The sequence below is a fragment of the Pogoniulus pusillus genome, chromosome 9, assembly GCF_015220805.1.
Source record: "Pogoniulus pusillus isolate bPogPus1 chromosome 9, bPogPus1.pri, whole genome shotgun sequence".
Classification (NCBI taxonomy): domain Eukaryota; kingdom Metazoa; phylum Chordata; class Aves; order Piciformes; family Lybiidae; genus Pogoniulus; species Pogoniulus pusillus.
In genome coordinates this window covers 28,245,368-28,258,130 of record NC_087272.1, presented here as the reverse complement: position 1 = coordinate 28,258,130, position 12,763 = coordinate 28,245,368, and the positions used below count along the sequence as shown (strand labels likewise).

Below are 12,763 nucleotides of genomic sequence, written 5' to 3'. Positions count from 1 at the left end.
TGAATCTGAGTTACAGACCCATTATTAGTATTGGAGATGTTTTTTAGCAGTAGTTAAATCTTAATCTTCAAAGATAGTTTAATAATGAATGGCAGAGAGCAAAAATGATCTATTCCTCTTGAGGATGGTTATATGCAGATCAAGATATCTGTCTGAGCAATTTAAAGAAGACAGAGGTTAATAGACTTTCCAATTGCCGGAACCTGAGATGAGTAGTTAATCCAAACAGGCAACTCTTTCAACATATGGCATCTATAAATTACACCACAGTATTAGGAGTGGGTGTTGATTTAATATATTGTTCTGATGATTTTGCCTATAATTATGGAATGTGATTTTTCTTCCCCCATCTGATGTAACACTTTACAGTTACCTTGTACACCGTTAAGAACATCTGAAAGGATTATGACCACAGGCAGCAGAACATAATGTTTAACAAAGATGGCAAAATCAATCTATCCTTGATTTGTTTTCTAGCTATTTTTTTGACTCTTAGTGGGAGTCTTTGGTATTTAAAAGTTTCTAGTGCCACATTTTTGCCTTTATGCTGAGTAGAATTTTCAAGTCTGCTATCCTTAGAATTAGCTATATTCATAGAATCATAGAATCATAGAATCAGCCAGGTTGGAAGAGACCTCCAAGATCATCCAGTCCAACCTAGCACCCAGAACTAACCAATCAACTAGACCATGGCACTAAGTGCCTCATCCAGTCTTTTCTTGAAGACCCCCAGGGACGGTGCCTCCACCACCTCCCTGAGCAGCCCATTCCAATGGGAAATCACTCTCTCTGTGAAGAACTTCTTCCTAATATCCAGCCTATACCTACCCTGGCACAACTTGAGACTGTCCCCCCTTGTTCTATTGCTGGTTGCCTGGGAGAAGAGGCCACCCCCCACCTGGCTACAATGCCCCTTCAGGTAGTTGTAGACAGCAATGAGGTCACCCCTGAGCCTCCTCTTCTCCAGGCTAAACAGGCCCAGCTCCCTCAACCTCTCCTCATAGGATTTGTGCTCCAGGCCCCTCACCAGCTTTGTTGCCCTTCTCTGGACATGTTCCAGCACCTCAACGTCTTTCTTGAATTGAGGGGCCCAGAACTGGACACAGTACTCAAGGTGTGGCCTGACCAGTGCTGAGTACAGGGGCAGAATATCCTCCCTTGACCTACTGGCCACACTGTTCCTGATGCAGGCCAGGATACCATTGGCTCTCTTGGCCACCTGGGCACACTGCTGGCTCATCTTCAGCTTACTATCTACCATCACCCCCAGGTCCCTTTTCTCCTGGCTGCTCTCCAGCCATTCAGTCCCCAGCCTATAGTGCTGCTTGGGGTTGTTGTGGCCAAAGTGCAGAACCCTGCACTTGGCCTTGTTAAATCTCATCCCATTGGCCTCTGCCCACCCATCCAGCCTGTCCAGGTCCCTCTGCAGGGCTCTCCTACCTTCCAACAGATCAACACCTGCTCCTAGCTAAATAGAGTTGGATTAATGTTAAGCATCTGATTTATATTTTGTGACACAAAAATTGTCTTGGCTTTGAAGTTAAGTGAAACTTTTAAACTCTTTCAACCTTTATTTTGTTGGTTGTTTAGATGACAGTGGTTCCAGGAAAGCTCAAGTGAGACTGGATTCTGAATGTGCTAAGGAAGTACAGGAAAAAATACTGGAAATTGCTTCTGTCCTGAAACAGGTGAGGCAGAAGTGGGAATGGCAGCATGAAGAGACAAATAATTTACATGAATAGTAAGTATCACTTAAGCTTTCTATTTAATCAAGGCAAAAACTAGCCAAGTTGAGGTTAACTGTTACACCACCACAGTAATCAAGCCTGTTGGCCAGAACCACTGCAGAGCTCAGACTCTGAGACATAGAGATTTGTGCAAATTAGCCATTTCCTTTTGTAAATATTACAATATTAACAGATTATTTTCTTCCAACACTGATTAGTCCTGAATAGAAATTAAAGAATCTCATCTGCACTTTGATATTTGCTTTATTTCCCTGCTTCATCTTTCCCCCTCCATTTCTTTTCTGTGATCTTTTTTCTCGTTTTCTTTCCAAACTATGTTGTGTAATCTCTCCACTCTCTATACTCTTTCAGTTAGTTGTTAGAACTGTTAAGGACTGATCTGTGAGAGGTGAAAAGAACCTAAATGTAGGAAATTCTGAGGTGATGAGGTAGAGTGCTCATAAAAATTGTCTCCTTTGCAGAAACTCAAATGTTTACACATTGATACTCCTAAAACTAGAAAACCCACAAAAAATCAATTCAAACTTGATGAATTGAAAGAGAAGTTGTTTAGCTTTCCATAAAGGAAGTAAGACTACACAACCCTTGTTGCTTAGCCAAAGCAACTTCTGTACATAAATCTGCCAGACTTCAGTACAGAAGCTGCTCTTCAGGGAATGTGAAATTATAGGCTCAAACAAAAGTAGATTCTATATTAGGAAATATTTCTGCCAGCTTTCAATATATAACACGGAATCAGAACTATTCATAAGCCTACTGATACCTTTTTTTCATCTGTGCAATATCCCAGCTGGTCATAAAAAGTGCTATATATGATACCCAAACAGAAGCCTAGTAACGTTTTCAGAATGCTACATTCTATTAGAACCTACTGAGTGGAAAAAGATATGACTGAGAACAAGATATCTGGAACAAAACCACGGTGAAAATGACACTTTTATATGCAGAAAAGAGCCTTACTAGACTTCCTACTGAGAAAATGTCCAGACTTTATATCCCTTTTAAGACACATTCCTACTAAGAAATAAATTCAACTTGCAATAGAAACCGTAGCCTTGCAATACAAACCTTTATGCTTAGTGGCAGTACCAAAAATACGAACCATTTCAAAAGCCATCAATAACAAGCATATGTCTAAGAAATACAGTTCTTGACAGGAAAAAGCAAAATACTTGACTCATTTTGAAAGATCTCTTTTTAGTGAAAAGGCACTAAGATTGTGCTGGAAAGTAGTGCCAGTTTTATGTCATTTATTTGACTGTAAAATATACTCAAAAGGGGAGCTTGTTTATACTGAAAGACAAATGAAGAATTCTTGCTACTTATGGTTATGAACTGTTTCTAAAATTATCCCTGAATTAGGAACATCCATTAAAATGCACATTTTGGAGATGCTAATTTTGCCAGCGTTGTTCTTTGTGCATACCTTTCACACAGTAATGCAAAACCTGAATGATATTGAATACAGTTTTCTATGAGAAACCATGCTGACTGAATACCACCCACAGCTTGGATAGCATCTAGTTAAGTCATCATCTTCTCATTTATAACCATCACTCACAGAACATACATTCCAAAACACATACAAAGATTTATAGCAAAACTAGATCACCTAGAATATGTATTAAATTTAAATATAAGCTACTCTGAGGCTGACTGACAGTCTGGTTTTGCTGCCTAATAATGCAGAACGTGAAATGTGCAGAGTGGCAGGTTTTACCTGGCTAATAATAAATAATTGCTCTACTTCACATGGAAAAATATTTTGGAACAGATTGTATGAACTTATCTTCTTGATGACAAAAATTGGTTTAATCTCCCACCAGCACAGAAATTGTTCAAGGAAGAATCATCTAAGTATTGACAAAATTGTGTCCAAGCACTAAGAAAACAGCTTTCTGAAATATGACAGTGCCAACACAAGAATAGAGAGGAGCCTAGTTTCATGGTTCTTTCTTTTGTCTTGTAGAAAGGATTCAGCATCATAACCTTCTTTAAGAAACTCTATTGCATGGGATTTTTACAACTAATTTTGGCTCTCTAAGTGCAGGAGAGCTTTGCCATATTTATTGTAAAATGTTTTCTTGGGTTATTTTGGTAGCCTTGAGAATTCAGACGATTTAGAATCCTGCAAAGTACAGCGTTTAGGCAAGAATATGTTGTTGCCTTGAATTGAACAGGGGAAAATCCAGCACTAAGTTGTTCTGGTTTTGATGCCTTTGGAATTATTTGTTGCCTTTGTGATTCACTGACCATTCATCTATTCCCATACAAAGGAAATGGAGAGTAGAAGCTGTGTTACCCTCAAAGTCAAGACCTGTCCAAGGAGGGTGAGGAGTTGGGGTAAGTTATTACACTGAATAAATTTTCATTTACATATAAAAAAGAGCTAGGGAAGAAGAGTTTGATACTCATTTGCTTCCCAAAATGCAAAGTGAAATTTAAAGCAAAACAAGAATGACTTGCTCATTAGTCTTTAGAGATAATTAAATATATAGCTAGCAAATGTGATAATTTGTGCAACCCCATTATTTCTCTTAGGAGTAGTATTTGTCACCTTAGTGCTTCTGAAGATGATAGCCCAGCCCTGCACGTAGATCCAAATTGCTACTTAATTTACTGTTTTGTATTCCAATACATATCCTGTGACAGAACACTGATGTGAATGTATAACACCGTGTGATGGATAAAAGAAAAGTTAGTAAAAAGACAAACAAACAAATGAAACAGTGAAAAACCTAAACAGTAAAACAAAAGGATAAAATCTGAACTTCAAAATGAAAAAAAAGAAAAAAAGGGAGAAAATAAAAATTAAAAAAGCTAATAAATTCTAAATAATTGTTTTCTGACTTCTGCTTCTCAGTGAAATGTAGTTTGTAGATGCTCCCTTTCATATGAGGTGCACTGTACCTGGGAAAGCTAGGCCCTGACTCCTCTTTTCCTTACTTTAACAAGGAGATGGGACACCCATGGATGTGAATAGAGAACTCAATTACCTATAATTAATTTAATTTGTGTGTGGATGTTCTGCTAGAGATTGAGGTTACACCACTGTAGGAAATCTGTGTAGTTTTTGACACACATTCCAAAATGCATGCTGTATCCTTCACTGCATCATAAAATTTGCAAAAGCACACTGGAGCTAAACATAAATATTCTATTGCTATGCTTTAACTGGGCACTCTGTATTCATTGTGACATGAGGATAATGCAGCTTTCTGTACATGAAACTGTTCCCAGATTAATTTTGTTTCCTCTTCTCTACTACTGCAACAGATTTCCAAAACTATGTTCCTCCAAGCACAGTCTCCATTCAGAGCCCAGTTTCTGGGAGCTGAGGGTAGACTTGCACTTACTACTCTTTTGGGTTGTTTTAATGCTGAAAAGCTAGCTCTGCTGAAAAAGCTATTATCATGTTAAACGTGATAATAGTGTTCAAATACATAAAAGTTTGCTGCAGAAAGAGAAGGGATAAACTGATTTCCATATCTGGAATACATGTGACAAGAAATAAATTAAAGCAAGGTAGATTAAGGCTGAAATACATTGGGAAATATTCTATCTTTAACGATCATATTGCTTTGGGAGACTGTGGAAGGACAGAGACTGGGTGTTAAGACTGTATCTGTCAAGCATGAACAAGGTGCACTTGATTTTGGCTTGAGGGAAAAAATGGAGTAAGATAATCTCCTAATGCTACTGCCAGTTGTGTTTTCCATTATTCTTGGTGACTAGACACCAGAAAGAAATCATGTGTGATTTATCTGTGTGCCAATGGATACACTGTTTTCTTTCTCTTTCAGTGATCAATTGTTCTAACACAAAGTTCCCAAAACTTTATGCTGTAGCTGGTGATGCTTTGTACAACTAAAAAGCTGTTACAATTTGACATCCAAACTCACTTTGAAACAGCATTTAACCAAGATGTTTGCAACTTCTTTTCTTTTTTTCCAAATTTCTTATATGTATTAGTAAAAACCTTATTTTTCACTTTTTTTCCCCCCTTACTCCCCCACCCCGTGGATGCATGCAATAAATTCCTCATTAGCATGTCAAATTCTACATTTGTTTCCCTTCAGAATTTTAACAAAATAGATTAATTATTCATGAATACTACAAGCACTATAGATAATGGTGTCTTAAGAGACTGATGGTAACAGACATGTACAAGTTGAATACTGTAGCTCATTTGTGACTGACTAGACAAGCTTGACTCGACGTGGGATGAGAGCAGGATGCGCTCTGTTTCCAAATAGGAGTGCAAAGCAATGTCACTCCTTTCATAATGGTTTAGAATTTATAAAAAAGCTTTGAGTCCTTTCCTTCTGATACAAGAAAGACATTTTTCTCATTGATCATTGGTAGAATTAGCATAGCATCATGGTTCCTATGAAAGTAGGTGGCATTTAACTGGATAATTAATTTGCAGAAGGGAGGATCTCGTCCAACAAGCAAATTAAACAAAGAGGGAAACCTAAGTGGTTCAGGAAGGGAGGGAAGGTTGGGAATGAGTAGTAATTCAAATCTGCATGACAAATTCGTGGCAAATGGTGATTGGAGGTCACAGTAACATTGCAGAATACTACATATACAAACTTATATGATCAAAGCATAGTTCCTGAAGTGTTTCCCTAAGGCAACACTCTCAAACAGTGGGAATGTTCCACTTTCTAGATATGTTTGCATGAACAATTCAAGGCAAAGCCATTACTTCAACTCTAAGTCATATTGGTAGTGTTGGAATACCAATGCAAATATTTTATTCCCAAATTCTGATCTTCATTAAAGAAAAAAAAAATCTTTTAGACTTGTGCATGCAGTACAAAATGAGTCATTTATTACTGATGATTTATTCCTAAATCCTAGTATTAAGAAAATATGAACCACATTGTTCTTAATTATAATTGCAGTGCTTGCTGGAAAAAAAAATGTAGCTCTGAAGAAACTTGTGTTTTGCAGCAAAGGAAACTCCTGGGAGGTTGCAGCTGACTTGAAAGATGTCAAGATTATATCATTTCTTTTTCTCATTTGTATATCAGGAAGAAGATATTACTGTTTGTGAGACTCTCGTAGTCATAGTTTGCAAGAGCTGGTTACAGAGTTTTTACCTTGCAAGCCAGATCTCACTATTTAAAATCTGCATCTTGATCTGAGTCAAAAGATTGCTATCCAGAAGGCTTTTTGGGATCTTATGAGTTCAATCTAGCAGAGTGTAAGTCTAAAATTCCTGTAACTGAAGTAATCACAGTGCTTGAAAAGTCATACATTGTACACATTTGATTATTTTCTTCTAATTTCTAATGAACTTAAACAATGGGGGAAAACCAAATAATGTGAAATAAGAAACATTTTTTTTTTGTTTGATAGTATTGTATACTTTCTTTTACCATTGGGAAAATTTCAAATAAGCAGTAATTTTAGGACTTAGAATGGATTAATTTATTTATGTCACAGTAAGACTACATAAAAGTGATGTAATTCAAATTAGAGCCAGTAAAATTGCTCTGGCTAAAAGTAATAACAATTTAAGTGCTCCTTGTTCTTATCTGGTTAGAAAATCGACTTGTATTCTGAAAGAAGGCCTTTTAGATACTTCTAACAGTTAAAACAAACAGACAAAACTCTAGACAGGTGCATGGTTATGGTACTTACAGAATATCAGACAAATGTTCTAGAGAACCAGAATTATTTAAGGAGTGGGCTTCAGACTTTTTGAATCGCCTCTTACTGTCCTTTCAGAATTAGACACCGACAGTGATGTATAAACTTCAGAGGTAAGTCCTTTAGGATGATAACATGAGGAAGGCAGTTCTCACACAATAAGCTTTGAAATAAGCAACATGTAGACACTGATTTGTTTTTGACTATGACCTAAGGTTTTCAGTTAGCATATGACAGGTATCCTTTTTCCATTGTCACTGTGTTAAACTAATCTCTTCACTGTGTACCGCAGCACAGATTTACAGCTGTATGTCTGGCCCTCTATGAATCAAACATAACTGCCACTGGCTCTAAAAAAATCACAGCACTGCTGTTCTAACATGCTGGAAAAAAATCGACCTGCTTATATCAGGAACTGCAAGGGACAATTATTTCTTTATCTTGGTCTATATTTCTGAAGAGCAACATAATGCCTCACTTTGAGAGACAAAAGTTCAACTTCATGGTCAGACAGATCTATTTAAAGGTAGAGCAGAATTAATTGGGGAACAGGACTATATCCACTGTATTTGCACATCACTGGACTGCAAAAGTAAAATTGTGTTGAACAAATATCAATTAGCTGGTAATCCCCATCCAGCAGGGTCTGGGTGAGAATCTGGGATGGGTGTGATGGTAGTGGTGATGGGGACAGTTGTGTGAATGGCTACAGGGAGGTCAAACACCAAACAGCCCCAAACCATGACCAAACTCAAAATTTTCCTTGCATAAACTCTTACTTATTTTCCTTTCCTAAACTTCTCTTAGTTTTTTGCATACTCCATTTCCACCTCCTTCTCTATTACATCCTTATTCTTGCTATTATCCAATAGCAAAGAGAGAATGATGAGAAAAATAAATGTCTGGTAATGTTCTGGGTAAATTATCTGAATAATAGTGGCTGACAGATGTTATGATTATTATCCTAGAGGTCACATTACAATCTGTGCTAAGAACAGGCCACAGTCCCAGTCCTTCTGTTTCTTGTTCTTAGTTTTTAAAGGAAAACACTGAAAAGGTGAGTTTTGACCACAACATGTGATATAAGATACTGATAAATTATACTTATCTGGTGTAACCGCAGGCCTGTCAGTCGGACACTATCACTGCTTCAGCCTGTATGGTAAAAAGAGTAGGACTCTGCAAAGAACTTGAAATTTGCAAATTGAAAGGCATCAGAACAAGATATTAATAGGTGTGAAACAGGATGGCTTACTCTCTGACTCTATCTGTTCACTATTTTTTTTAATTTTTATATTAGATTTGCTTTCTTTGGCATATTTTGTATGTTACATGAAAGTTTTCAAGGCTAATTATGGCTATTCAGAGATCAGATTATACATTACAAAGTGATTTTTTTTCCAGTGAATTATCAGTTATTTTACAATTCTTAAAATGCTGTCCTCTCTGGTGTACACCACCGATTCCTGATGAGAATTCAATATATTAAATGTTGGAATTCAGAGAGCTTTTTATGGATAGCTTTTTTGTTTCGTTGTTTCCATAAGGAACTAGAGAGCAGATACAGTCTTTTTCAGTTTTCTCTCCTTTACTGTTAAGCACCAAGTCTATATTTTGATTTTCTCCTGCATTTGGGGAACCTTATCTTGTTTCCTTTTATGTTCCTGTGCTTTTCTGATCTTACCCCTAAGGGGCTTGAGATGTGCTTTTATTATTCACATTCAGACATGTAATCTTTCCACTTTTTGTTTGACTCTTTGAATTTTCAGGTCACTAAAGACATTCTGATGCTTCTACAATAGTTTTGCTTACTATTCTGCTATTCCTTGTTTTACTTGTGTATAACCTACTACTATGTATTAAATATGTTCTCTTTTGAGAACTCCCAGCAGTGCTGCACTCCCCTTTTAAAGTCTGTTCCCTTCCCTGTAAAGTATCTCCTCTACTCCTGGAACAAGTGAAGTTTCTCTCCACCCTAAGCTGTCACTTTCCTTGAAGGCTAATCCTTTGCCTTCAAATTAATATTACTTCCCATGGCTTTTCTGTAATCTTTCACTATTTTAGTTGCTGAATGTATCTTTAGTTTACATATTCTATCACTTTTGTTACTCAAAACAGGATCTAAACCGGGAGCTTCCTTTGCTCTCCAAACCAAAATTTACCCTGGAATATTCTATGGACTGAATACATCATACACCTTTCCTCTCTTGTTCTTGCCCCTACTATTCCTAAGGAAATTGCAACTCTATTATAGTAATAGTAAGGTACCCCTGTGGTTTAGCTCATCAGCTTTGTAGGATGTCATTTTCATTTGATTTTGACTGTTCTTTAATATAGTTCTTCCCACACACTCCCGTATTGGAGCAGCTGTGCAATAATACTCCAAAGGTTGGTTGCCTACTTGATGCTCTCATGACTATATTAGTGATTCTCCTCTACCTAAATTTAGGTGGGAAAGTAGGCTTTTGAGGGCTTTTTTTGTGTGTGGTTTTTTTTTCTTCCATTTTCCCTCTCTTCACCACTGAGATTTTGTCATTGATCCTTATCATCTGTTTTAAAATCTCCTTCCCTGTGTGTGTTTGAAGCTGTCTTTCTTTTTTCTTTTTATGTGCATGTTAAATTTTTGTCCTTGCCTCCTCTGTGTAAGACCATGCCAGACATCATGACACCTACTTATGCTCCTTAGTCTTGTGAAACACACATCTTGGAGTCATCTGTTTCCACCTACCTCTATGATCCTTATCATGTTGTGCTATCTCCCATTCCACTAGTGCTGTAAGATGCTTGCAGTCTGTTTTGTGCTCCACATGATTCAATATAGCAGTATCATTAGGGTCATCTAAGTAACATAATGAGGTAAAACAGAGTGACACAGATACTTTGCTTGTCTTTTTGAAGAAGTCTTTATTTGTGGGTACAAGCAGGAGCACCTTCCTGAAATGTTGTCTGCACTGTAAGGTACCCAAGGTCAGGACATTCCTGAAGCCTTTTAAGTAATGATTTTTCTTTGCAAATTGTCTTGGTACAGGCACAGGCAAGAAGTGATCTAGGGATAGTGTTCCTATTTTAGAATGTTCCACGTATGAGCACTTTTTCTTTCAAGAAGAGGTAATAATAGAAAACTAAGAATAGAATGAGTCAGACAGAATTAAAATGTAACCTTGACTTTCCTGCCTATTAGCCACTCACAAAATCACACGCTGATTGCACAGATTGCTTAGTATTTTCTGTTGCTTTATTGGAGCCCTTTTTGGGAAGCAGGAGTCATCCTGTCTTTGCTGTTGCAGGGGTGGGCAGCTAACTCCTACCCTGGAAGCATGTGAATAAGAAGAACCTCAGGAGAAAAAATACCTCTGGTGCAGGTAATTACATGATTTGTAATATGCTTTCCTTTCCAGTGTGTATTCAGTTTCTGTTTATTGAAGTATTTGGCCATTGACCTCCTATGGTGATCTGCTTGGAGCAATACAACAAACAACTGTGGAGCAAAGAGTTTAGTTTTTAAATGCATAAATATGCAGCTGTACAATGTCATGGATTTCCTGTGGTTTTTCACCAAGTATATATTTTGAGTATAAAAAATAAGAACTTCTCTTGTATCTAATGCATAGTGCCATGTTTGCTGTCTTCAACTACCTGAAGGGAGGCTGTAGCCAGGTGGGAGTTGGTCACTTCTCCCACGCAACCAGCAACAGAACAAAGGGACACAGTCTCAAGCTGTGCTGGAGGAGGTATAGACTGGATGTTAGGAGGAAGTTCTTCATAGAGAGAGTGATTTGCCATTGGAGTGGGCTGCCCAGGGAGGCAGTGGAGTCGCTGTCCCTGAAGGTGTTCAAAAAGAGACTGAATGAGGCACTTAGTGCCATGGTCTAGTTGATTGGACAAGACTGGGTGCTAGTTTGGACTGGATGATCTTGGAGGTCTCCTCCAACCTGGTTGTATCTGGCAATATTTACATTATTGTGGGTATGTGTTATGCAAGCTGTTAAGAGTATGTCAGTTAATTCTATATTTCCAATTTCATACCCCCACCCTTCTTTTTTTATGTGTAGTCTAATGACACTTTGCTCCAGGCTAAAAATTCTCTTATATTCTCACCACCAAGCAGTTTTATTTTAATTAAAACTTCCATTTAGTTTTTTAATGATTTTATATTGACCATACCAAACTAAAGTTAAGATATTACTTGCTTAGTCTGAGGCTTTTGTAATTTTCTATATATCAATAAAAAAGGTAAAACAAGATAAGAGTTTAAGCTAGCAATTAAAAAGCCCAACACATGTTTTAACATTTTCCATATTTCTGCATTTATCTTGCAGTATTTCCTGCTAATTGACTATTTTGCAGTGAGAATGATATTTCTAATATATATATATGGTGGTGCTATTCATGGTAATTTTGATGATCTCATTTGACTAAGCCTTTCTAGGGCATTTCACAGCTTTCTAAAAGTGTGTTGTGCAGCTAAAGGTGAGCAAGTATATTCAGGAGTTAAACACTGAAATCATCCATTCAGGCCAAGCCCCCACATTTTAGTCACACACTTAAGTCTTTTACAAGAGAGTGTTGACTGTATAATTTATTTCTAATTATCTAGTGCCATGACGGTGGCAGAGCAATCACACTGAGCAGGATCTAGGGCAGGGTTTGCCTGTGTTACTTGACCTGAGTGTTACCTGCTTGCAGAGAAACCTGCTGCTCCCTGAGTGGCAGATTCTGGTTCCAAATTGCTAGTTATTTCTTAGCTCCTTGTGCCTATTTCAATCCGGATGCAGGCAACATTAAGACCATTGTTAGAGGTATTATAAAATCTTCACTGTAATTCCTCTTTAATTAGCATCCTATTATCTTAAATAGCTCCCATAATTTTGTTGCTTTTTTATTTTTTTTTTTCGTTAAAGCTCCTCCATTCTTTCAGTAATACACTTTGTGAAACTGCCTTAGTATTTCACCACTGGTTGGGTCTGCTACAGTTTTTTACTTTGTCTGCTAATAGCTTATTCAAAAGGAAAGAAAAGCACAGTGAGCTCTTGGTAGAGTGCAGTAATATCAGTGTTGGTGTTCTCAGGGTTTTTCTTTCTCTGGAGCACAATGGTTGAACTAAGTCTTGTGATGAAGAGCAAATCTACTGGGCTAATGGCAATAAACTTGCAAACAGTGAGAGACTTGTTCCCTCAAGTTCAACATGTGAATAGGTCTGTGCAACTCTAATTAGGCCCCTGCTTCTGAATAGGTGATTCAATGTGAGATTGGTTATCTGAATGATGGGATTAAGCTTAAAACATAGCATTTATAGGAAAATGCACAGCTCTGCGTTTCTCTTGGCTGAGTAGCATCACAGTGAATCACACTTG

General features: G+C 37.4%; 1 long non-coding RNA gene across 2 annotated transcripts; it reads left to right on the top strand.

Annotated features, from left to right (window-relative positions):
• Positions 1-1,601: 1,601 nt before the first annotated feature.
• On the top strand, positions 1,602-10,768 carry LOC135178472 (uncharacterized). Of its 2 annotated transcripts, XR_010303558.1 has the most exons (5): positions 1,602-1,741; positions 4,025-4,091; positions 6,788-6,960; positions 7,488-7,522; positions 10,697-10,768. It is a non-coding gene; the product is annotated as an uncharacterized LOC135178472 (long non-coding RNA). The 2 variants fall into 2 exon arrangements; XR_010303559.1 differs by lacking the exon at positions 7,488-7,522 and having other exon boundaries at positions 10,697-10,767.
• Positions 10,769-12,763: the final 1,995 nt, after the last annotated feature.